At 41.3% G+C, this 24,326-nt stretch overlaps 2 long non-coding RNA genes across 10 annotated transcripts in view; one reads left to right on the top strand and one right to left on the bottom strand.

Annotated features, from left to right (window-relative positions):
* Positions 1 to 4,509: 4,509 nt before the first annotated feature.
* LOC140622704 (uncharacterized) overlaps positions 4,510 to 24,326 on the top strand; it is an 81,241-nt gene continuing 61,424 nt past the window's right edge. For 3 of the 9 annotated variants that reach the window (XR_012022413.1, XR_012022406.1, XR_012022400.1), the window contains exons 1-2: positions 4,516 to 4,787; positions 12,019 to 12,085. This is a non-coding gene — a long non-coding RNA (uncharacterized lncRNA). Of the gene's footprint in view, positions 4,835 to 12,018; positions 12,086 to 20,289; positions 20,415 to 24,326 lie in introns of those variants that run through there. The other 6 variants (XR_012022412.1, XR_012022408.1, XR_012022410.1 and 3 more) reach the window with 5 other exon arrangements.
* LOC140622722 (uncharacterized) lies at positions 6,897 to 22,673 on the bottom strand. Its single transcript, XR_012022415.1, has 3 exons — positions 22,457 to 22,673; positions 7,738 to 7,892; positions 6,897 to 7,126 (listed from the first exon to the last, which is right to left on the bottom strand). It is a non-coding gene; the product is annotated as an uncharacterized lncRNA (long non-coding RNA).

Genomic DNA, 24,326 nt, shown 5'->3' with positions numbered 1-24,326 from the left:
CCGAGACCCTGGATAGGAGGGAATAATAGCAGGCAGATGATAACTTAAAATGGGCTAAAGAAGAGTTGGGCTGCAGGATGCTGCCTCGGTTTTTGGCCACCCACCTCCCCACCCCTTCCCTCTCCCTTCCCCATCCGTTGGCTCCATAGAGGTAGTGTGGTTGGCACCTGGGCCAGTGCATCAGCACCGTGGGAATGAGTGGTTTTTCACGGAGCCAGAAATCCAGCAAGGCTTGCCAACACATCTCCCCGGGGTTGTGCTTGCCAGTGACGAGGACCAAATGATGGGCAGGGTCCTGCAAAAGCCTGCACGGATGAGCTTGCAGAATTGCAAAAGTAGGATGACTCACAGAGACAGGGCGGTGGTGGCCCGCCTGGGAGGGTGGTGCACAACCCTGATTTGTGGCTGCATGACACGCACGGGGGGACCAGGATGGATTAATGCAAATTAGAAGCAGTGGAAAACTCTGATGGGGAGACAGGGATGCCTGCAGTGACAGAGAGCTCCAGGCCGGAAGGGGCCTATAAAGTAAGCTATGAGTCTGGCCTCTGTTTTGTGGACGAAAGCCATAAATGCTGGGCTCCTGTTCTCTTCTTTGTTTAGGGGAGAAATGTCAACTGCAGTGGCATGAGAAGGGGTGTGATGTCCTGTCTGCATGTGCTCTACTAAATGTGCCCTTTCCAAGGGTGAAACCGCCTTCTGGCAGCAGGGCTGCAATTTTCAAGATGCAAGGTCCTGGGGAAAAGTATTATGTTCACTTGTGCCTTCCCGAGGGTCTGCTGGATTGAGTCAGTGACCCCCTCTCCCATCTTCAGTTCCATCCAATTTCTGAGCTAATCCAAACCTGGGTAGAAAATGTCTCAACAACCCTCGCTTCCCTTCCTGGTGGGGTCTGGAATGGATCTTGTTGCTTTGGACACAGAATCATGAGCATCAAAGATGAGCCCTTCCTCATTCCCTCTGAGGGACCCCATTTGCTGTTTCTCTGGCTGGTGTCCTGGGAAGCAACAGATCATCAGGAACCTGCCATCGACATTACTTTTAGTAGAAGTGTTCATGTTGTTACTTGCTGCCCTATTGGATTCTTTCATATATTGGCAACTGCTTGAGCCATTTTATCTCGTGTATATTTTCTCCATTCTTGACACTCCAGGTTAGGCCTTCTTGCCAGTTGCAGGGTGCAGATTGTAGAAATTAGGAAGAGAATGAAAAGGAATGGGAAGAGCTTGCCCTGGGCTCCCCAATCTCTTTTACATCACAATAACATTTGCACCGCCCAGACACACCGGGATAAATGAACTAATACATCTGGAGGTTCTGGTCATCACCTTGGGGAACCAAAAGGGTTGATAGTGGACTAGGTTTCCCATTGGTCAAGGAGTTGTGAAATTAATATAATGCTATATGTTGATTAGATCTCAATTAAAAAGAGATAGTTGTGGCTGATATTATCCTGGGCGATATGAGACTCATTTAAAGAATGTGGCCAAAGGCACCTAAAAACTTTCTCCAAGTGAGGGTGTAGAGATTTGGGGCTGTGGTGCTTTGTCCCTGTTTTGATCACCTCTGCCTCTTTTGTTGAAGCCATCTTGCTTGGTTCATTCTTCTTCTTCTTGCTTTTTTAGTTTCCAGTTCTCTCTCTCAACAAACTCTCTCTCCTATCCTCTTAGTCGTAGGCCATTTCCACCAATTTCCATTAGGAGTCCATTCCCATGGCCTGGAATTTTTTCTGCAAGCACATCTTGGGCGGGGGGGGCGGTGGTGTGGTGTGTCTCTTGGGGAATTTTGGAGAGTGGTAAGGGGGGTAAAGCTTGGCCCGGTTGAAACCAATTTTGAATCAGACTACCCAAAATTTGGATCTCAGGTCAGCCACTTATCAGCTTATTCTATTGGATCCTTTCAGATATTGGCAACTGCTTGGGGTTGCCGAAAGGCGAAGAGTGAACTCATTGGAGGGAGGAGCTCCAAGGAGGGAAGTGTCGGAGAACCTCTAACAAACGTCTGTGGGAACTGTTAAACTGTGTCTTTGGCTGCTGTAACAGAATACCAGAAGCTGGGTGGCTTAAACAATGAAAATTTATTTTTTTATACTACCAGAGGTCAGGAAGTCCAGGATCAAAGCGCTGACAGATTTGGTGCCTGGTGAGAACCCTCTTCTTGGTTCGTACACTGTCATCTCGCTACGTCCTCCCAAGGTGAAGAGAGATTATTTCTCTCCTGTCTCTTCTTCAGGGCACCAATCTCATTTAGGAGGGCTTCACTTTCAAATACCATTGCCCTGGGGATGTACCTTAAAAATTTGGGGGCAGGACACAAACATTCAGCCCAAGGCAAACTTTAAGGACAGTTTTTGGCTCTACAGCATGCTGAGACCTCAGGCAGACAATTCAGAAAGAGGAAGAAGCTGAGACCAGGTGAGATTAGGGTTAGTGAAAATGTGTCGATATCTAAGTGGTATGGAAACATAACTGGGTTTTGTATATTAATTTTGTATACTGCAACTTTACTGTTGTTTCTTTATCAGTTCCAACAATTTTTTAGTCAAGTCTCTAGGGTTTGTTTCTATATAGAATATCAGGTCATCTGCATATAGAGATGGCTTTATTCCTTCCTTTCTGATTTGGGTATCTTTTATTTCTTTTTTCCTCCAATTGCTCTGGGTAGGACTTGTTGTAATATTAAGAATATAAGTGGTGAGAGTAGATTTCCTTTGTTTTCTCTCTAATTTTATTGTTTATTTATTTAGAGCAAGGGAGGGGGACAAAGGGAGAGGCAGAAAGAGAGAGACAATCTCAAGCAGACTCTGTGCTGAGCATGGGACCCGATGCAGGGCTTGATCCCATGACCCTGAGATCATGACCTGAGCTGAAGTCAAAGAGTCAGACACTTAATTGACTGAGCCACCCACGTGCCCCTTCTTCCTAATTTTAAAGGGCCATCTAGTATGATACTAGCTGTGGGCTTGTCATATATGGTCTTTATTATATTGAGGTATTTCCATCTATATCCAGTTTGTTGAGAATTTTTATCATGAATTGATGTTGTTCTAAGATCAATTAATTTACATCAAAGGAGTCAATAATATGGAGGAAATGGCAGTCCCTTCAATAAATGATGCTGGGAAAATGGGACAGTCATGTACAAAAGAATGAAACTAGACTACCACACCATGCACAAAAATCAAGTCAAAATGGATGAAAGACTTGAACATAAGACATGAATCCATAAGAATCTTAGAAGAAAATATAAATAATAAGCTCCTTGAAATCAGTCTTGGTAATCATTTTTTGAACTTGACACCAAAAGCAAAGGTGACAAAAGCAAAAATAAACAATTGGCTCTGCATCAGACTAAAAAGCTTCCACAAAGTAGAGGAAATCATCAATAAAATGAAAGGCAACATATCGAATGAGGGAGAGTATTTATAAATTATGTAGCTGATAAGTGGTTAATATCCAGAATATCTAAAGAACTCATACTCCTCAGTGGCAATCCTCCACCACCCACCACCCCCAACAATCTAATTAAAAAATGCACAGAGGAACTGAATAAACATTTCCTCAAAGAAGACATGCAAATGGCCAAAGGGTAAGTTAAAAGGTGCTCAATATTGCTAATCATCAGAGAAACACAAATTAAAATCTCAATGAGATCTTGCTTCATACCTGTTAGGATGGCAATCATCAAGAGACAAGAGAGAACAAATGTTGGCAAGTATGTGGAGAAAAGAGAACCCTGTGCACTGTTGTGAGGATATGAATTTGTGTTGCCACTCTGGAGAACAGTATGGAAGTTCCTCAAAAAATTAAAAATTGAGCTCTCATCTGATCCAGCAATCCCACTCCTGAGTATACGACCAAAGGAAATGAAAACAGAATCTTGAAGAGATATCTGTGCCCTCATGCTCATGGCAGCATCATTCACAATAGCCAAGACATGGAAGCAGTTTGTGCCCATCAGTGGATGAAGATAAGATAGACACACACACACACACACACACACACACACACACACACACAGGTACACTGAAATTTACTTAGCCATAAAAAAGGAAATCTTGCCATGTGAGACAACTCGACAGATGGACTTTGAGGATATTATGTTAAATAAAATAGGCCAGACGATGATGAAGACTGCATGGAATCATATCTATGTGAAATCTTAAAAAAAAAAAGTAGTAGTAGAAGAAGAAGAAGAAGAAGAAGAAGAAGAAGAAGAAGAAGCAGCCACCAAACTCATAGAAACAGAAAGTAGGAAAGAAATGGTTGCCAGAGGCTGGGAGTTGGGGACTATTGGGAGAGTTTGGTAAAAGGGTAAAACTTTCAGCTTATAAATGAATAAGGTCTCAAGATATGATGTAAACCGTGGTGACAACTGTCGATAACATTATCTATGTGTGTTACGTTATATGTTATTACATCACATATGTTATTTTATTATACATGAGTTGTATTACATAATTAAAATTTGCTGAAAAGAGGAGGACATAAGTGTTCTCACACACACACACACACACACACACAAAAGATAGGTGTGCTGGGTGATGTAAGTGTTAGTTACCTAGATGGTGGCACTTTTTCACAATGTATAACATATTCTATGTCATATCATATCACATGATACGCTCTTTAAATATCTTATAATTTTGTTACTTATACCTTAATAAAGCTGAAGAAAAGGTCCAGTTCCTTATTGTGACATCACACTGTCTCCCTGGCAGCAGCTGGGCCATCAGAAATAAGTGAAATTATGTCCAATGAACCCTGCTCAAGAATGTAGGCAAGGAGGTAATATGCTTTCGGCATATTTAAACAAAAGGCTGACACTTAATCATGTAAGCTTTAGTTATCTAAAATAAAAAATTCAGGTGGAGTAGACAGAGAGAAAAGAGGAGCCACTGTAATGCTTTGTCATATCAGGCGGTACCCTCAGCAATTAGATCAAATAATGAATAGTCACTTTTAATTTCGTCGCACGGGAGGTGACATCAGCCTTTTGCTTCTCTCTCTCGGTAGAGATCTGTTCACTGTCCTGGATCTTTGCAGTATCTCTCAGCTCATGGTTCAGATATAAAATTTACGTTGTGTCCCGTCTGTGGGCTTTGAAGCCTCGATGCTTTTTTCTTAAAACAATATCAAGGACATTAAAATTTCAGTAAGTGAGGTTTCACGGATCCAAATATGTGTTTTCTGCAGCACGATGAGAGTGCTTTTAAAATCGATCTGTGAACTGTTTTACAACTGTGTCTATTACAAGCTTATAGACACTTATTCTGAATTTTTTATCTGATATAGGTTGGTCACTTTTGTTCTCTCAATGTGCCTTTTTTTTTCCTCCGTAAGCTGTATATTTTTTTTCTGGCATAACATCAATTTCTTGAGCATTGCATTTTTGATTTGCCCATGAAATAAAGGCATGTGCTCCTCTCTATCATCCTCCAGAATAATTTTTCTCTTTTTTTTTTTTGCATAAAATGCTTTGATTGTTTCTGAAATCATTCTGAGGATCTATAATGTGTCCATTCCATTTTCCCATTGACACTTAGAGAACTTTCTGAAAACACTGAATAGTAAGGATGGTTACAAACCTACAATTTAGTCTCAAAGCCAGAATCAAAATACAAATTCTGCTGAGACATATTCTAAAGGGCATTCCTATTGACTATTAGAATATTTTATTTTAAAAACAGCCACTTTGCTTTTGAATGCTGTTTTTGAACCATTTTTCTAAATCCTCCCTCACTTCTTCCTCCCTCCCTCCCTCCCTCCCTCCCTCCCTCCCTCCCTCCCTCCCTTCCTTCCTTCCTTCCTTCCTTCCTTCCTTCCTTCCTTCCTTCCTTCCTTCTTTCCTTCCTCCCTCCCTCCTTCCCTCCCTCCCTCCCTCCACAAATAGTTATCAAATATCTACTCTATGGCAAATTTCATTCTAGGCTCTGCTGTTTCAGAAAGAACCAGGAGGTCAATCTGGCTCAAAGAGGTGAGGGTAGGAGTGAGCAAGGAGGTAATGGTAGGAGATGAAGCTAGAGACATGGCAAGGTGGCAGAGAACAGATCCGGTAGGGCCTTATGAGTTGTTGTAAAAATGTCAGCTTTTGTTCTGATGAGATGGGGGCCATTTGAAGTTTTGAGCAGAGGAGTAAAGGCATCTAGCCCGCAGGATCGCTCTGTTAGCGTGTTGAAATTAGGCTATAGAGGAAGCAAAAATAGAAGCCAGAAGGAGACTTTTGTGACAATCCACGTGCGGAGTGATGGTTCTTGGGCCAAGGTGAAGGTAGTGAGAAGGGGTCAGATTCTGGATGCATTTTGAAGGTAGGATCAAGACAATTTACAGGAAGAGTGGGTATGGGGTATGAGGAGATGAGAGAAGTCAGGGGTGATTCCAAGGAGTCTGATCTCCATAACGATAAAAATGGAAAGCGTTGCTATTATGTGCGGCAGAAGAATATAAATTTCGGCTTTGGACCTGTTGGGTTAGACATGTGAGTGAAGAGGTTATCAATATATGGAATTTATGACCCTAAAACTGATGACTGGGTTCGGATTGGAGATACAAATTTGGGAACCTTCCATATGTACTCGGTATTTAAAGCTATGAGACTGGATGAGATTTCTAAAGCAGCGACTGACTGGGAGGATGAGAGGTTCAAGGACTGGGCTATGAGTCCACCTGTGTTTGGAGGCTACGGAGATGAAGAGGAGCCGGCCAAGGAGAGTGAGAAGTGGCTGAGGAAAGAGTGTTTCAAAGAGGGGAAAGTTAGAAACTGTTCTGAGTGCTGCCATTAGGTCTATGGAGATGAGGACTGGGAGCATCCTACTGGACCTCGCTGTGTGGGGGAACTGGTAGCGATGGCAAGAATGTATCCCTGCATGGAGGCGTTTTGTTGGAAAGAAGCAGAGAGAGATGGGGCGGTTGCTGGAGGAGGAAGTATTCAAGGTAAATTAATATTTAATGACATCAAAATGAACTGCAGGAGAAAGTAGAAATATAAGCCCCCCAAGATGTTTCAACTGCCTTTCTTGTCGTCCGAGAAGATGAATATCCTATACACCGTCTTTGTTAGTCCTCTGAGATTTGCTGATCATCAGGCTTGGACTCTCACATCTAAAACCTTTTGTGATGAAGAAACCCTGTGAAGAGAATATTTCTGTGGTTAATTAGACCATCAGAGCTCAGTCTAATTAGGACCCTGATAAAAAGCATTAAGTATGCTTCAGCTGTTCTGATTGATTTTTTTATTAAATTACTAATTCATTTGTTCGAAATATTTATTGAGCATCCACTATGTACGTCTGAGTCAATTGCTAAAGACAGAAAGATGAGTGTTGTGTAATCCTGAAGGGATAAACACGTGCACCAATAACAACAGTACGGATTGACTTGGGCTATAATGGAAGTTTGGTCAAAGTGCTGTGGTAGCAATAAATAGCAGAACATAGTAGAACAAGTAGCTGATTTATAGGGCAGCTAAGAGGAGAAAGGGGATTTGGACCTCGAACAGAGGGTTGAGAGGCCCTTGAATATCTGAACTGCATAGACATGATGAATACGGTCCTCTCTCCAAGCATGAGTAGCCAGGCTCACATATCTATGGAAAAAACACTTATCGGGATACTGGAGGGGAGAGAGGTTGTGCATCCCTGTGCAAGTTAACAGGGTTTGAGTAAGGTCAGCTGATGCTCTATGAATAGCTCAGTGCTGGTTTCCCCTGCCCTTCCATGACTTACAATAAAGAACTCACCCGTCTGCTACACAAGTCAGCTGATGAGTTAAATGCTAGCAAGAGCCAGCCAGCTGTGTTTACACTCCAAGGAAAGCAGAAATTCTCAGTCCATAAAATAGAAACAAATATGATGTCTGAAGATGTTTCAAAACCAAAATTTGAAACTCGAATTACTAAAAAAATAAAATAAAATAAAATAAACTCGAATTACTTACCAGGTCCAAGAAAACACTTTTTTTTTAAGCAATGTAGACTAAAGTTGATCATGATACGTAAATGATACAAATTCCATTACATTTAATTTAATTCCATTAAAACCAAGAGTGACCAGGAAGGGGTCAGGACATGTGGGCAGGACGATGCTTGCCTTCTCTTTGTGCCCCATGCATGTGCTTATTTTGTTCAGTGGTTAAGTCAGGGCTAGTGTTTAATGCTGGGAGACAGTAACATGAGTTGGATGTGAAGCATGGGGTCAGGGGATAGGCATTAGAGTGGGTTGAGCTCAGAGGAAAGCCAGGATAATCATGGGCTGGGCTAATTTGAAAGGATGCAGATCTGGGTAATGAGCAATCATTTTCCTCTGTCGTATGCAAAGAGCTCGTGGCCTGGCAACTACTGCTTTGGACAACAACCACAATAACAACAGCACCACAATTATAGGAAGAGGAGGATTTAACTTTTTATAGGAAACTTCTATACATTTGATATTGTGCTGTACCTCATGCATTATTATGAGTCATGCATTATCTCATTGACGCCTTTTAACATATTGATGGTATATGTAAGGCTGTTTCCATACTTTACAGGTGAGGACACAAAGAATCAGAGAGGTCAAATGGAGCTAGGAATTGAATTCAGGTGTGCTTGGCTCAGTCTCTGTGCTACAAAGTTATTTATGTCCATGATGCATCTTGCCTGTTGCACTGTAAACTCTTTTCAGTGGGCTTGCATCTCATGGACCCTTGAACCATCCCACCTCGTGGCTACCACAGAATCTTGCAGGTCCTAAGTTTGTTGGGTGAATGGATGAATGAATGAATGAATGGAACCTACAACAACAATTATAAACACTTTCCCTTCAGAACTAGTGTTTTGTAATCCCTACGGTATCTCATGGATAATGAAACTCTTGGAAAAGGGCAATAATAAAGTAATACGAGATTATCTGAAATATTAGTTTTGCCATGATCTTATTTATTTTCAATAGTGTTCTGGGATTTCTCATTCAAAAAGGGGAAAGTCTCATCAAGCAAGAATCCTGAAACGAGCAGCGTGAGAGTATACATAAATATAAATATATAGATATTTTTTCTTTCTTTCTCTCACGTGATGATGCTTTGTGTGTTTAGCTTGACCTGAAAATTGAAAAATTTCTCGCTACCGAACAAAAGGTATCATTTCTGGACTGAGTTTGAGCAAATGTTTCCTGGTTATCGCTTTTGTTCTCCACCAACTGAATGTCAGAGATTTGTATTTTCCAGATTAATTATTAGTCTAGGCAAAGACTCTGTGCTGTCATGCTTCACAATTAATACTCAGACTGTTTTGAGAAAAGATAATTTGGTGTTTTGAGAGAGAGATAATTTTGTGTTTTCTGGCTCATTCTTCAGGGATAAAAATAAAGTGGAGAATATGCACTTCTAGTCTTTATTGCAGTGGAGACAGCAGTTGATTAATTAAGTTGTCACCTAACTGTAAACAACCCATGTCAGTTATTTTACAACTTTAATAAAGTTTTTAGAAATTTACATCAAAATTTTAATCAACATTACATGTATTATTTATAATACCCGGGTAGTATCGGTGTGGTGTATTTATAAGCATTGTGCACTGGTACAGAATTTCAAACTTGATCCTTCATTAAATTTTAATTCTCGAACTTCACTCCTCTAGGTGAGCCCAGATAGGAAATAACAAAGTCTTCACCCATCTTGGAAATGAGAGCGCTTCCCAGGCTGTTCGGGGCCTCGCGGAGCCTAGGGGGAAATGCCTAATGGGTGTCCCCCAAATCCCCCATGACTTTGACACTTTCTTTCCCTTTTGCCTGTTGAATTGCTAAATTTGCCAGTATTCCTATATGCTCAGCACTGTCCCAGCGAACTGAGGCTAAAAGTATTTTACAAAAACACCAAGTACTGTGGAGGAAGCAGATTATCCGAAGTCTCAGGATGATGGGGGGAGAAAAGCAGAAAACAGCGGGAAGGGATTGAGTAGGTGGAGGAGGATATCTCACGCATAAAAAATTCATGCTGAGCCTTCCTAAGCTGCTCAAATGAAAAGTGATTAAGGCGAAACTAATGTCTTCATGTCATTTAGAGGAGGAAAGACATACTTTTTAGGGCTGACTTTAATTTTATTCTTAGAATTTATGTGAAGGGAAGGGAACATGGGAAATGCAATTAAAATAAAATTTTTGTTCAACATGTGCTGTTTCGATTGGCACCATATTAATTCAAAGAACGGCATGATTATCATCAAATATTTAGCATTCTTTTGTGTGAGTATAACAAGTTCAGTAAACACAGTCTCTAACTTTTTGGAGTTATCTTTCTAAAGCAGAATTAAGATACGGTATGCAGAAATCGGGCCATTTAGAGTCAGGGACAATATTCACTATGGTTTGAGATAAGCAGAATAAACAAATCTCTACTTAGGCAGAAGCTGGGGTTGATAGTTTAAAAAAGCAGAACTTTCAAAGCCTGAATGTATCCCAAGGACACTTCCCATGGGCTAACTGTTCCGTTCATTTTTAAATAGCTTTGGAATGACTAAAGGCCCCCTTTCAAGGATTATTAACACCTTGGTTAATACTGAGGAGCCAGAAAAATGTTTCTCACATTTGCCAATGGACAAATGGTTTCGCTTTTGGATTAAACTATGAATGCTTTCCCTAAAAGGGTACAACGTGAATAATGCTTTCTCTCTTTGTCTAGCTGAACTGATTGGTAACCACCAAATGCTCTAAGGATATGACACTTTCTTCAGATTTCCCCTGAGGGTCTTGATTGTACATTGACAGCTGACAGGCCACACGGCCTTGGAGATACAGTTTATTCAGCTTACAAAGGACTCTTGCTGATTTTCTTTGAAAACAAATCATCATTTAAAAAATTGTGAAATTTTGCCTAAATACCTAGATGATGTCCTTTGAAAAATATGGCCATACCACATTTTCACACAGCCACAAATCTGTTGGAGCTAAGAAATGATTGCCCTTTGAGATGTCTGAGTTCTTCAGTTTCCTGATGTTTCTCAACATTTTTATTAGTTTTGCTCTCCTAAGGAAGATTCAGAGACATTGTCCCCCCTCCTCATGGTCTTTCTCTCTCCATGAAATTCTAATAGCGTGGATATGTTGTATATCTGCTTCTGTGCTGTGGCCCTTTGGAGGACCAGAAACCGTTGAGAATATCTAAGGATTTTGCACCCTCAAGAACCAGTTTTTGCCCCCTTGGGAATGGTATCACCCCCAGGGAGAACGCATGCTGCTCTGAACCCAATGGCTCTCCAGCACTGACACAAGGTGTGTTTTGTGGGACTAAAAATATACATGACAAAATTGGAACACCATAAATGCTTCTCCCCCTCTATTATGTGCCTGGCTTGTGTGGGCATTTAAGTTTGCAGTCCCTGGTATAGTGGGATAAAAATAAAGAATCTAAAAAAATAAAATAAAATAAAAATAAAGAATCTCTGAGACCTTTAAGGCTTTTGAAAGCAGGCCACGTGCGGGAGAATGCCTGGTGCTAGATGGCTATGGGCTTCTAGACTGAGCTAGAGAGGGGCCATTTTCTTCAATGATTTCCTTAGGTGAATACAAGATGGGCACTTTCTATTTCTGAAAGAAGATAATTGAGAGTGTGTTTTGCTCTTGATCTAATGAATTTCTTCACTTAACTGGTAGCTGTTTGTGCTCAACAAATAGTTATTGAAGATTATTTTTATGCCAGGCCCTGCGCTTAGGTTATTGACACCACTGAAACACCAGGCCTTGTGAGCCGAACACAGTGGATGAATATAATCATGGGATCCTTCCTCTGCTTTCCCAGACTAACTGTTTGGCACTGGGTGAAAGTTAGTAGTGAGTGATTGACAGTAACCAACCTTCAAATGCTGGAAATAGAAATATCAGCAAAAAAGTAGGAGAGGTCTACTAATTTGCCGATCATTGATACAGTTAGTAATTTGATGCAATTTGTCCGGAATATGTTTTTCCTTGCAGAGGAAGCTTGTATGTTTATTATAACAAAAAGATACATAACAGTAAAATGCTAACAGTAGGAATTTGGATTAATTTAGGATCTGGAAGATTAATCTGGCTGGAAATTCATCAGCTTTCTAAACTACTTAGTGCCTGTTAAAAGAGGTAAGCAATACTATTTGGGGAGAGGTTTTTTTTTTTTGTTTTGTTTTGTTTTTTTTTGCACTCTGTGTGTATACATCTTAAGAAATATAGGTGGTATGAGCTCAGCTTTAAACAGAAGTAGAGGTCTACTGTTACTGCAATTAAATACTATATAAAGACTCATTTGATTCCTCACAGCAGAAAATCAATTCAAAAGACTGGAGTAAAAAGGGGGGAATGGTTCACTTTTTTGAAAAGGAGAGATTTGGATTCAAGTATCAAGCATTAGGTTCTGTCTTCCTCTATTTTTCAGTTCTGCTTCCATTTGTGATGGCTTCGTTCTTGGGCCATGTCCTCCAACGGTGGAGGGAAAAATAGCCTCCAGCAACTCCAGTGCACAGAGAGTTTCTCTTTCCCAAGAAAGCCAAGGAAAGGGTCAGGGTAGGTTCTCATTGGCCAGATTGGGTCATGTGATGAACTCAGGGAAAAATCACTGTAACCAAGGGAAATCTGACTTTGACCAGCCAAGCAGGGGCTATATATGCATTCTTGTGGTTTGGGACTTGTGTCAGCACAATCTGAAAGGCATGGGCTTTGAATAGGGGTTGTTCTTCAAGTGTTAATCGAATACAATTGTCAAAAATAGGGAGCATGATCGCTGGGCAAACAACTCTCAACAGATGTTCATCGTAGATACTATAAAACAGGGACAAATATTATCTGTGAGTTTTATGAGATACTAAAATCTACCTTTAACCCTCAGAGAACTTACTAATGCATGGGTAGGTAAGTCTGATTTTATTCTCCTTTTATTATCATTTGTGAAAGATCATTTCCGAATCCTGGATTTTCCTGAGGCCAAAGGTTTCTTATCCCAAAACAATGACCAAACTTACTCCAGGCAACTGACTTTGTGCCTGGATATACATTTATTAAAAAGATTTATTTATTTGAGAGAAAGCGAGAGAGAGAGCACAGGTGGGAGGGCAGGGGGACAGGGAGAGAGAAAATCTCAAGCCGACTTCATGTGGATTGTGGAGCCCAATGTGGGTTAGAACTCATGACCCTGAGATCATGACCTGAGCCCAAACCAAGAGTCAAATACTTAACCCACTCGGCCACCCAGGCGCTCTTGTACCTGAAAATATTTATTCCATCTTCCCATTGGTGATTCCTGAGCTGGAAGGAAAAGTGAATCTTTCTCTTTTTTCAAGATGATGAGTATAAATCCTGAAAAGTCTGACCCTTAAAGCAAATTGGGACCAGAGAAGTCAAGAATGTCAAAGCTTAGAAGATATTGAGGAACCAAGGAGCAAGACTGGGACACGTATTAAAAATTCTGCAAAGATGAGTAACAATAGGAACACCTGGGTGGCTCAGTGGTTAAGTATCTTCCTTTGGCTCAGGGCATGATCCTGGGATCCTGGGGTCGAGTCCCACATCGGGCTCCCTGCATGGAGCCTGCTTCTCCCTCTGCCTGTGTCTCTGCCTCTTTCTCTATGTCTTTCATGATAAATAAAATCTAAAAAAAAAGATGAGTAATAATAAAAAGATAACAGTCATTTGTTCAAAGGCATGAGAACAGGACAGTTGAGTGACAGTGCAACAGAAAGTTCTTCTGAATACCTTTTTATATTTCTGACACTTTAATCATTACTATTTAATGATTTATAAGTGAAAATTTACAAGTTATTGGTCCAGGAAAAAACAAAAAAAATCTTTCAAGTCATCGGGTAAGCAGAACATAACCTTGTTTCTGCTGTGTTGATTTTGATCATGCCTTCGTCTGCATCGTAGCAAGCCATAGTTTTTCCAGAGCTTCAGACCATGCCTCTTCGGTCTGGAATATGCTGGAAACTTCCAAGTCAGCCTTTCGAAATACAAGTTTCCAATCCCTCAATGATGATGCTTTCCTCAAGGACAAGAGCCATCACAGAAGCCTTGATGGCAGGCTGCTGAGATCCTCCACACAGACCAGAGAAAAATGACATCGTCTAATGAGCAGATTAGGAGTTGTTATAATATTGGAGGATTGTTCCAGCTCAGACACTTTCTCTGCTTTCTCCTACCATGAAATTCTTTCTCTTCCATACGACTTTCTCCTGAAGAATGCTAACTAAAGTAGACAAAAACCCAGAGCATTGGGAAATGCTGTTCTGAAAAAGGTTTTTGGAAAACCTGTGCACACTCATGGGAAAGTCAGCTCACGTAAAGGGTTGGCTTTCAGTTATGCAGAAACTTGGCTGAACAGGATTCATCTGGGAAGATTCCAAGGAACCAAGGCTTTGTGAGCAGGGATGGGGGTGGGAGTGGCTGGTAAGGTTTCTTGAGCTTGTCTTTGAATTTTTAGCATTTTAATTCTGTGACGTCACATCCAGACGGCATGCTTTCCTTCACTTTTCCCTGCCATCAGGTCCTGAACACCAATAATGCAAATTCATCGATAAGACTGAAGCAATTTGGTAGAAGAAGTAAGATAAATCTCAGACCCAAGTTCAATCTGTGTTTGAAAAAGATCCTTTGCTGAGGAGGGGACCCCCCCTCCCCCGCCCCCTGCTCTGAAATCTTGGAGTTGTGCTGACAAAGGAGTGACTTAACCTTGCTTTACCTTTTGGAGGCCTGAAGAAGGCCTCATGGCTGCGAATTCATATCTAATTTTATTTTCTATTCAGAGCTGATACCTCCTTCTCCCCCGTCTTTATTTTGCAGGCTCTCTGTTGATCTGGCACAAGCGTGCAGGTTTTTAAAAATGATGATGTTATCTGTTTACTATTCAAATGCAATTTTAAATGGTTTGGCTCAGCACATTTGAATCAAAAATCCTATTAAAGATGCAATATTCCTCTGCTACCTTTTTTGCCGAGCACATTCACATAGCATCCCTTTCTCAATCGGAATATAATACTGTGTACCTGTTCAGAGTGATGTGATTTCCAGCATTGAATTTGCGGTCGTTAAACAGGCTGTTCACCTTCCTATCATGGAAATTTGGTATTCATGCATAATTTTCTCCCCTACATTTACAAAATACATTATTAGCCACGTGATCTTGCCCTTGCTCAGCTCTATAGCCTTTTCATTTGAAATTTTCCAACTTATTATTTTTGCTCCTACCATCTGATAAAAATGGTGAAATTGCTGAGTTAAGATAAACACCCCCTGTTTCTATCCCTGCTCCTCCCACCCCCCCCCCCCAGCAGGATTGGAGATGAGTAGGAATGAAGAAAGAGAGATAAAGACAGCGGAAATTGATCACTGACTCTAAAAAGTTCTGACCACTGAATTGATGAGAAGCATGTTTAATTTTAAATGTTTTGCATCTATTTAACTGCCTAATTGCATAGTTAAATGAGCTGTAAGAGGAAGAACGTCCTCTGAAGCCTCGAATCCATTTCAGCTAGTTCTAGAACACTGATGGTAACAGGAGGCTGTGTTTCTCCTCTGGTAAATTTTAAACTTCTTCAGAGGGCACTGTTTATTAAACAAGGCAGGCTTTCTGCTTGGGCAGCACTTTCCAATTACAGAGCCTTCCCTGCAGTATCTGGAAATGGAATCAGAGACCACACACGCGTTCCAGGCTACGCCAGGCAGCCCAAAGCAGGCAAGCCCAACGCTCAGCCTCCCATTTGCACCGTGTGCCGCAGCCTAGGGTTGTTTCCAAGTACATCTGACATGTTTTCTGTGTGGCAAATGTGTGGGAGCAGGTTGCCTGCAATAATTGGCCAGCTGGGATTGCTCGGGTGAAGCTCCTGGAACTCACCATCATCCAGTGCACGAACTGAAATAGTTGTATTGCCGTGGTTCACAAAATATGTGTGTGTGTGTATGTGTGTGTGTGCATGCGTGCAGGCCGTGTGCTCGTGTTCATGCATGCACATCTGTGGCTACTCAGGGCGCTGGGTTTTTTGTTTTTGTTTTTAAGTTGGAAATTTAGAAACCTGGGACTACGTCCTAAAGGCACACTTACTGGGGAAGGAAATCCAACCTAGGTGCCCTGGAAGGTGGCTACTGTGAAACCGGCTGCTGGTGGGGGCATTCGAGATTCTTTAGGTGATAGCGAGGCAATCTCGGTTATGGCATTTATGAGAAAAACAGGTATAGGTTTACAGGTAATATAGTAGTAGTAATAATAGGAACAACAACAACAGAACAAGAATGACAACAGCTAACACTGAATGAGTAGATAATCTGTGCCAAGCTTGACTATGCAGTGCTGGGAGCATTGATTCTAGCGTCGGGCTCTGAATTTTAATCCTGCCTTTATCACTTACTAATTCTGCGATTTAGAGCACATCGATGCACCTCTTTGTGCCCGTTTTCCCAACTGTAAAAGGGAGCTAGTGATTCTACATTACTCCACCAGACGATCTGTTGTCAGCTTGATGCGTCCGTGCTACCTCCCAAGTCTCCCCGGCAAGGCCAAGAGGCTGGGAATTACCATCCCCAAGATATCCTTTCATGTGTGGCTTTGGGTACAGTCTGCCTAGGAGAGGCCCTGGTGTGAAATTCTCCCAGCAGAAGAGGAATGGCCATTATGTTCCAAAGGAAGCAGTTACAGGCAGATGTGTGGGCAGGAAGGTGTAAGGTGAGCCTGTTGAGAATCCCCTGTCTCAGGGTGCTGGCCAACGAGAGCTTCCCTGGGGCCCCCTAGATCTAGACTGTAGATGTGCAGTAGCCTAAGGTGGGTGTTGAGCCTTCTTGCCTAGGTGCAGCAGATCTTGCTGGCTTTCCTGAGCTCCACTGCCCAGCCTTTCCATAGGACTGCGGAAAACTCTGATTCCCTGCATTGGAGCTATTGACGCTTAGAACATGCAGAAAATAGCTTCTATTTTCCTGACTGAATGCTCACCAACATACAGTCTCCTAGCGTGGCTGCAAAAGTTTCACGGGCTAAAACAAATGCATGGACCAGTACTTTCCTCTTCCTATCACAGTTCACAAGTGCTTGCTCTTTGGTCCTCACTTCAACCCTAAGAGGTGGTGCTGGGTGGGCAAGTGGTTAAGAGTCTGGCTTCTAGAGCCACCGTGGCCAGGTTTGGAAAGTCTAGTTCATTCAGACATGGGCTGCAACAGGTTGGATGAGTTTATATATATGTTGGTGATGGGACTAGCACTTGCTTCATGTGATTGTTGAGGTTAAGACAGTAAATAATGTGAAACGGAAGTGTGTGCGACAGAGTGAGCCCTTATTATTGGTAGCACTAGGATTTGACAACTTGTCCAGAAGACTGGGTTCCCAGAAATTAGGGCTCCAGGCATCTCCCTTGAGTCATGTGGGAGACTGGGCCCTTGCTTCTGTAGAGTATAGCTGGGTTCCCTGTAAATGCTCCCATAGTTGCTTCCTGCTGATGTCACCTTCCTTAGACTGGCCTACAGTCTGCCCTCGCCACCTGAACCTCTTTCCTGGGCCTCCCTGGTGCTGAGTGGCCTGTCTGGATCGCCTTCATGGTGCCGCTGGCCCATTTGAACTTCTTCTAGGTTGTCTGTGGTATGCTGAGATTGGCCAGAGGATAAAGAAATGTTTTTTTTTCTCCCATAGGCCGGTCACTAGCACATTATACACCCTTTTGGATGAATGGATAAAGAAGATGTGGTCTATGTATACAACGGAATATTCCTCAGCCGTTAGAAACAACAAATACCCACCATTTGCTTCAAAGTGGAGGAACCTGGAGGGTATTATGCTGAGTGAAATAAGTCAATTGGAAAAGGACAAACATTATATGGTCTCATTCATTTGGGGAATATAAAAATTAGTGAAAGGGAATAAAGGGAAAGGAGAGAAAATGAGTGAAAATATCAGTGAGGGTGACAAAACATGAGAGACACCTAACTCTGGGAAATGAAAAATGAACAAGGAGTAGTGGAAGGGGAGGTGGGGGGGTTGGGGTGACTGGGTGATGGGCACTGAGGGGGGCGCTTGGCGGGATGAGCACTGGGTGTTATGCTAACATGTTGGAAAATTGAACTCCAATAATAATAATAATAATAAAAAAAACATTATACACCCTTTTGGGAAAATATTTGCACTGAATAAAACAAGTTTAGTGAAATTTTTTTCCTAGCTGGGCCTTGCGTTTCAGACCCAGATATGGAATACCAGTGAGTCTATCTGGATAGGGAGGAAGATGCCTTTTTTTCTGGAGTTGGTTTAACTTATGTGGCCTGGCACCAAGGCAGGCCCAATGACCACACCAGAGTTTTGGATCATCATACTCCAATCTGGGGAAAAGACAAATATACTTTCCATCTCAGCTCCCTCCTTCATGATGAATCTGGACAAAAGGAATCACTACCACCAAGGCTACTATATAAAAAGATGGCTGACCTTTGACTGATAAGAGATAACACCAGGTCAAAGATTGACCATAAACCTCAAAGAAGAATTTTTGACAGTAACCTGGGATATCAGCAGATCTTTTTCTAAAAGTAAAGCTAGAGATTGACATTGTGGGACACTGAGAAGTGGAACATTTGGAATCAGACAGAAACAAGTTAAAGTGCTGGCTTAGTGACCTCACGGATGGTGCTAACCTTTTGACCCTTCGCCTTTCTCATCTATAAACATGTTGGTCATTGTATTCATCTCCCAGGATGGTGGTTCAGCATTTATAAGACAATATTTGTAAAAAAGCTAAGCCTATAGTATGTGTTGAATAAATTTGATCTCCTGTACAATTTAAATAGTTTGTCCAAATATCCTCTTTGATAGTAATGGGGAACATAGTCTTGGTTTGAAGATTAACATATGTACGTACATATGCTTCTAAGCAGATCTTGGAACATCATAAGTGCTACATATGTGTTAGCTAAAATAAGCATTAAATTTTTATCATTAAGAGAAATCCATTTGCAAATAAGATGTAGATGATTCATGATTAACATCTTAGAAGTTTAAGGATAGATCTTAGGGCTTGACTTGTGTGACAATGTCAGTCATGGTGGGAGCATTTCTAAATTAAATTTTTTTCCCCTAAAAATACAGAATTGAATACCCACCCTCTCAATGGAAACTTTACAATTATAGTTCAAGGATTTTAGTATAATCCTGTCCTAAGACTTCCCTTGAATCAGGTCAGTAGTTTTAAGGCTTCATGGAGAGTTGTGGAATTTACATCATGGTATAAAAATTCAAGATGGTGGCTGGGCACAGAGGATTCTGTGCAAACTGCTGAATTTTTGTCATTTGCAGTGGTGACATTTTTCCAAGTGACATCCCTGTAAATACTGAATAATAATATCCCAGACAGAGCCCTCAGGGGACAGGAGAAGAGAATGAAAATGGAACAGAATTAAAACTGACAAGAGCGAGAGACAGCATGTAAGATAAATAGCAAGTGTGGCTCTGTCAGATGAGCACGGGCTGCAGAGCCGTTCAGATGATTGCATGATTGATGGAATCAGCTGTGGAGGAAATGTCCAGTAATGTAGCAACAGATCAGTATTGAGAGATAAATCATCCTGCAATTGTATGCCGCTATCTCAACACTAATACGGTTGAAAAACAGCACAGTTTTGAGGGATGTCCTGAGATAATTGTTTTCTAACAACCTGTTCCCATATATTGGCCAGAAAGTTAAAGTCAGGACAGCCTTTCAATACGACTGGTATAAGGACTGGGAGGGCCACAGACTTGGGTCATGGACTTCGAGTCTCAACAGTTCTTGGGCTATTTGCCAAGCTAAAGAGGGGCTCTTTTGGCTGCAAATGCAATTCAGATTCCAATGCCAAACTGTAGGCTCACTCTCTTGTCTTTTCGAGTTTTTACTGGTAATCCCCAAGGAACGTCCTGGCTGTCAGCCCACAGCAGGTCTTCAGGGATATCAGGGAAATTGTTTTATAAAGAATGCTAACCGTGGCCTCCCCGGAGCTAGCAATTACATAGGAAGGAGAAACGAACAAGGGGGGAAGGACACTGTCATATTTTGAGCGCCTAGCGTGTGTGTGGTAAGCTCAGGCCTTAGCTCATATTAACTCCAGGAGTCCCAAGTAATGCAATCAGGTGCAACGATACTGAGCTGAACTGTGAAGATGCATTAAATAAAGACACAAGGGACTATCTTCTGAACAAATGAACTCCTAGCTCCTGATCATGCTCAAGGAGGCACTGAGTGAGCATTTGTCCGAGTTAGAGAAGGTATCATCAGAGAAGGGGCTCCTTGAGGCCTTCCTAAACCTGAGATTCTATGGATTGTGAGATGTTCTTTGTTGCTTATTCTCCATAACAATCTAAGGGTACATGCTGCTCAGAGACATGGAGGGATCGCAATGACAGCTCACTCGCTATTTTCACCTGGGTGACTCTGTTGGGTTAGTGAAAAAAACCCTGATCTGATACGATTTGAAGGAGGTAAATCTAGTGGTTCTGGAACTTATTTTTTCACAAGTGTTCTAGACCTGCATAGCGTTTTTGACACTTCGAAATGCTTTTTATATCTAAGAATGTGACAGACGCATAGGAGGCATTCTACAAATGTATGTGTATATATACATATTATATTTTTGGAGATATTTTATATGTACTATACACATATATGCAGATATATTTATATGTAATACATATAGCTATATATACTACATATAAAAAGTATAAGGACAGATCTATTTATTCTTTTTAAAAAGATTTATTTATTTATTTATTTATTTATTTATTTATTTATTTATTTATTATCTATTTATTTATTTAATTTATTCATGGGAGACACAGAGAGGGAGGCAGAGACACAGGCAGAGGGAGAAGCAGGCTCCCTGTGGGGAGCTGGATGTGGGACTTGATCCCAGGACACCAGGGTCATGCCCTGAGCCGAAGGCAGATGCTCAACTACTGAGCCACCCAGGGGTCCATATAGGGATGGATTTATAAAATAAAATCCATCCACATATAAATCTGCATGTATAAAATATAAAAATTAATAAATATGAGAATTGTGTACACATAAATCCATAATGTTAATAAAAGGGACAGGTTTATCCTCACATAACTCTGGGAAGTATATTGTCTGCCCATTTTACAGATGAGGCTAATGAAGTCCAAGAAGAGGAAACTACTTCTCCAAACTAGTCTTAGAATTAGATTCAGGCTCCCCACCCCAACCCCTTGTTATTATTATTATTTTTAAATTCATGATTCTTCTAAAAAAGTGACTGTTCATGTTGTCTGTGATCCTTAATTCCTTCCACAATTTTACCCATGATACAAAGGCACCTAATGTCGATAAAGGTCTATTTGCTGCAGTGACCCAGCTAAATATAATTTTCAACCATATCATTCCAAAACAGACTCTAGGGTTCGTTTTCTATCACAGCTTCTGAGTAGAAGATTTTCTGAACTGGATTATGTTTACCCATGCGCTGGCTCAGAGAATGCTGGTACTTAATTGAAAGGAGCAGCTTAAGTTCAATTAGATCCTGACTATGTCAGGATTTCAACTTGGTGTTATTTTTATTTGTGGACAGAGATTTTTTTATTTATTTATTTATTTATTTATTTATGATAGGCACACAGTGAGAGAGAGAGAGGCAGAGACACAGGCAGAGGGAGAAGCAGGCTCCATGCACCGGGAGCCCGATGTGGGATTCGATCCCGGGTCTCCAGGATCGCGCCCTGGGCCAAAGGCAGGCGCCAAACCGCTGCGCCACCCAGGGATCCCCTGTGGACAGAGATTTGCAAGAAGTTCCCTATACCCTCAGACCATTTTAATCCTAAAAAAATATTAAATTCACTTTTAGAATATTCAAACTACAAGATAATCCTTAGAGTTGGTCTAATTAAATTTTTTTTGTTTTATTTTATTTAAATTCAATTAACTAACATACAGAGTATATTTAGTTTCAGAGGTCGAGGTAAGTGATTCATTAGCTGCATACAATATCCAGTGCTCATCTCATCATGTGCCCTCCTTAATGCCCATCACCCAGTTACCCCATCCCCCCATGCACCTCTCTTCCGGCAGCCTTCATTTTGTTTCCTAGAGTTAAGAGATTCTTAGGGTTTGTTTCCCTCTCTGATGTTGTCTTATTTTATTTCCCCCCTTCCCTTATGCTCCTCTGTTTTGTTTCTTAAATTCCACATATGAGTGAAATCATGTGATAATGGTCTTTCTCTGGTTGACTTATTTTACTTAGCATAATACCCTCCAGTTCCATCCATGTCATTGCAAATCTTGTCATTGCAAATGGAAAGATTTCTTTTTTTTGAGGGCTGAGTACTATTCCATTGTGTACATATACCACATCTTCTTTATCCATTGAGATGATCTAAATTTGCAACTGTAGTCTGCAAATGTGTAAACTGAGAATTAACTAAACATTTTTTAGAAAGTTCTCAAAGCTCACACTGAAGATTGTCAAAGGCCAATCCAGCCATTTAAAGGAAGATTTGAAACTCCAAACCTGTGGTTCCAGGTCTCGTGCTAGAGTGATCGACTCCATTCTTATTCTGGGACTTTCCCAGTTTTGAAGCTGAAAGTCTTGTGCCTTAGAATTCCCTGAGTCCTGGGCAATTGGAATGGTTGGTTACCCTACCCTGGGCTTGCTCAGAGATATTAGCTCCTTATTTCACTGGCATAAATGCAAAATGGACAGAGTTGGAGGGGAATCACATGTTGAGTTGTTGATAGTATTCTAGAACCAGACAGGCTGATTCCAAATGCTCTGTTTGGACTGGTTGGCATGGAGCAAACACACCACAAACATTTATTACATCAATAAATGGTTGGGTACAAACCCCTTAAAATAGGAATATCGGAAGTCTATTTTTAATCATTGTCCTTCTAATCTCAACAAGAGGGTATCAGTGCATTTTTGCATTAATTTTTGACCTGCCCAGATTTTGTTCCTGAGTCACTGGGTGAGATTAAGCCATGTGTAACCTATAGAAACACCGCTTGCAGGCGACCCTTCCCAAGGTGTTTTGCACAATGTTTTTGAACTAGCTTGCCAATACTTCAGGAAAAGTGGCACAAAGGAGAGAAAGCAAGGCTATTGTAATGAGAAGTGACAGGAAGGCAGCTCCCTCATAGAAGTTGTCAGGGAAAGAATTGTTGAATAATTCAAATAACAGATTTACGTATTCAAAGCCATTTCACATTCCAGCTTTGGAAACATCTGTGGAATAGTTTTGGACTAGAATGATCCAAGACCGGATTTCAGTGCTGCCTAGGCAGCAGTTTGAAGGGACAAGCTCCTTCAGGTGGCTTGGGGAAATCACCCTGGTTTGAGGTCACTCAGAATTTTCTGGGTTGGCAGGCCCTGGTTGCTTCTCCCTTGCTGCTGGAAGAAGTAGGCAGGGCTGGCATCCCATAGGTCTTTGGGTACAAAATGTGCTGAGCTTTCTCTTAGATAGATCAGCAATTTTTACGGTAGCTGTTCTGGCATTTCCACTGGTTGGTCTTTGTTTCTTTGCAGCTGTATGTGGGCATGGATCGAGGTAGGAACTGGCAGTGAAACTCACATAGGTTATGAGTGTAGGTTAAAGTAATCTGGCTCCATTTAAGGAATTTCTGCAAAAGTTTAGAGATCGTAAATGGTGAAAGTTATATTTTTGGATAATCTGTGAAATTCGTTTATCCATATTATCCCTGGTCTTGTTATCACAGGTCACTGAGGGTTGGCTATACTTGTTCCTTATCTGCCCCAAGAGGAATCAGGGAGGATTTATTATCTCTTCCCACTAAATCCCTGACCATATGCGTATCAATTTGCCAAGCAGCCTCATATACGCTCCGGGACATCCTGAGAGATGGGCCTGTCATAAGAGTGTTTCATAAGTGCTTATTATTACAAATGCCACCTCACATGTGATAAGCTTTTACCTTTTTTTCAGGGTAATTTCACAGGCATTTCATTTTTATCCACAAACTCTTCAAGGGAGGCAAAAGTGGCATTAATATCCCCATCCTCTGTTGATAAGATAACTGAGCAACAGAGAAATGAACTGATTTTTCAGGAGCTCTTCTTGTCAGAGCTGGTCGGGGAACCCAGGTCCCCAGTCACCCAGCTCTGTTTGCCAAGTTTCATGTGGCGATCAGGAATTTAAAAGTTCACCCCTTTCCACTCCTGTTTTCAAGCTCCCCTAATATTACCAATTGAATGGCAACCATTAGATGAGATGCATAGGAAGGAAGCTCTTGCTTTGTTGGAAGTTCTTACTGGAAAAGTCCATCAAACTGAAGCAAAGACTGGTTTATCTTAAATCTGAAAAAGAAAGGACTACTCAATTTAAGCTGAAGAGTTTGTTTTCATTAAACACTTCTGGAGGCTA

Source organism: Canis lupus, chromosome 2, assembly GCF_048164855.1.
Source record: "Canis lupus baileyi chromosome 2, mCanLup2.hap1, whole genome shotgun sequence".
Taxonomy (NCBI): Eukaryota; Metazoa; Chordata; class Mammalia; order Carnivora; family Canidae; genus Canis; species Canis lupus.
Note: the sequence above shows the minus strand (reverse complement) of the source record. Positions and strands in the feature narration are given on the sequence as shown.